The following is a 2,205-nucleotide window of genomic DNA, read 5'->3' as shown; positions in this document are numbered from 1 at the left end:
CAGGTGGGACTTGGCTCCAGACAGCTGCTCAATTGGATAACATCACCAGCAGTGCAGATGTAACATCAGTCTTGTACTTTTCCAGATATCCAAGGACTGGGCAAAATACAGACAGTCCACACCAAACTCTTCTGCAGAATGCCACCACTTGGTGCAACCAAGCATTACTCATCAGAAATCATAAGGTTCATGGTACAGGAGGTTGAACCTGATGAAGAGACCTCTTTGCATGGCAAGGTTTGGGTAGTGGGGGAGCTACAGAGGTGGCTTCTGTGAGAAGCTGCTAGAAGCTTCCCTTATGTCAAATAGAGCCAATGCCAGTTGGACCCAAGATGGACCCACCACTGATGAAGGCTGATCCCATCAGTGACAGTGGTAGAACCTCTGGGAAAACATATCTAAGAAGGGAGAAAAGTTACTGTGCAGGGGAAACTGCAACCAGAGAGAGAAGTGAGAACATGGAAGAGGCACAGCTCTGCAGACATCAAGGTCAGTGCAGAAGGAGGAGATGCTCCAGTCACTGGAGCAAAGATTCCCGTGCAGACCATGGAGAGCCCCACGTCAAAGTGGGGGGATGCCTGAAGGAGGCAGTGACCCTGTGGGAAAGCCACCACTGGAGCAGGGTCCTGGCAGGACCCCGCATGGAGAGAGGAGCCCACGCTGGAGCAGATTTGCTGCAGGACTTGTGACCCTGCGGGGGACCCACACTGGAACAGCCTGCTCCTGAAGGATTGCATCCATGGAAGGGACCCATACTGGAGCAGTCCATGAAGAACTGCAGCCCATGGGAAGGACCCATGTTGGAGAACTTTGTGGAGAACTGTCTCTTGTGGGAGAGACTCCAGGTGGACAAAAAATGGGTGATTAATGTCAACCATCGTGTACTGATCTGGTCCGGGACTTTTTAAGTATCAAGAATAGAGCAGGTAATCCACTCTTGGAAATAAGTTCAAGAAGTCAACTGTAAAGGTACGTATGACTTTACCACAGCTTGCAAAGCAGAAAAGCCTTACAAACAGCTTCAAGATGCACGCGAAGGACTGAAGTATGTTTAAATTCAGGTTTTGGATGGAAAGGACTGAGATGCTCTTTGTGCTTCTGCTGGGGAGGAGGTGAGCATGACAACACCAGCAGCAGTCAGTGAACATGAGGACAGTGAAAGAACTGGAAAAGTGGTACCCGGCTGCACCAAACCCATATGCAGGTCTTCGCACACCACCAAACACCTCACTGCTTTTCCAGGATGTCCCAGGAGAGCCTGGCTGTATAACACCCACCTAGGCCATTTGCTTCCCCAGCACCTCTTGCAGGCTTACAGGTTTCCTCCCACGTGACATCCCGACTGCTGCTCCACCGACTGAGGTACAGGGTGGCACCTCTGGCAGGAAAACCAACATCCAAAGAGCTAAAAAGTTAAAAAGACAACTCAAGTCTCTTGAGCAGCGCTTGCAGCCTCTCATAGCCCAAGCTACAGCACCCTGTTGGCTTAAGGAGCAGCAGAAGTGGCAAAAGCTGCTCCTCGCTTCATTTTGCAAATTAGGAAGCAAGCCTCAAATGAGTTTTTGCCTCCGAGGCAGGAAACAGCCAGTACTCACCCCACAGCAGCCAGAGCTGCTGTGTCTCCCCAGAGGGGATCTGGGGGATCACGGGGACACCAGCAGGCTGGCTGGGCTCCTGGCAGGTGGGTAGCTCTCATGGCCCCATGTGGGCAGCAGGGGCCCTGGTAGAGGTATGTCTGTGTCTTGCACAGATTTTAGGAGGGACTTTGCTGCTAGAGACACGTACGGAAGACCTGCTTGTATTGGTGTGCGCCGGTGGTAGCATTTGGGTTTAATAATTTGAGGTGATGAGTGAAAATCCACCCCTCCTTTCGGTGGGTTTGAGCAGTATGAGAATACTGACCGATTACCTAAAAGAATGGAGAACTTTTCCTAAGAAAAGACAAGGGAAAGGAATGGGAGCCAGCGCATTTCCCTCGCCCGCAAGACGCCCGTAAGCTTTTGTGTCTGTTTAGCTGCAAGCTCCTGGTTTCCTTTGTTGTCGGAGTGCATTTCACTCTCGTGTCAAAGTGTGTCAACTCTAACCTTTCCCTCCGTAATGCTGGCACCCCTCCAGCCCGCAAACCTCAGCCCGGCCCCCTCCCAACACCAGGCTCAGCCAGCCACAACACCTCGCTGCATAATGAGCAGGCATTTTCTCCCCATC

At 51.7% G+C, this 2,205-nt stretch overlaps 1 long non-coding RNA gene across 1 annotated transcript; it reads right to left on the bottom strand.

Annotated features, from left to right (window-relative positions):
- Positions 1–230: 230 nt before the first annotated feature.
- On the bottom strand, positions 231–1,751 carry LOC130596714 (uncharacterized). Its single transcript, XR_008971588.1, has 3 exons — positions 1,596–1,751; positions 1,278–1,405; positions 231–398 (listed from the first exon to the last, which is right to left on the bottom strand). It is a non-coding gene; the product is annotated as an uncharacterized LOC130596714 (long non-coding RNA).
- Between the last annotated feature and the right edge of the window lie 454 nt (positions 1,752–2,205).

The sequence above is a fragment of the Pezoporus wallicus genome, unplaced genomic scaffold (genome assembly GCF_028554395.1).
Source record: "Pezoporus wallicus isolate ANWC-B61680 ecotype Strahan unplaced genomic scaffold, APGP_CSIRO_Pwel_v1 contig_1583, whole genome shotgun sequence".
NCBI classification, from domain to species: Eukaryota; Metazoa; Chordata; class Aves; order Psittaciformes; family Psittacidae; genus Pezoporus; species Pezoporus wallicus.
Note: the sequence above shows the minus strand (reverse complement) of the source record. Positions and strands in the feature narration are given on the sequence as shown.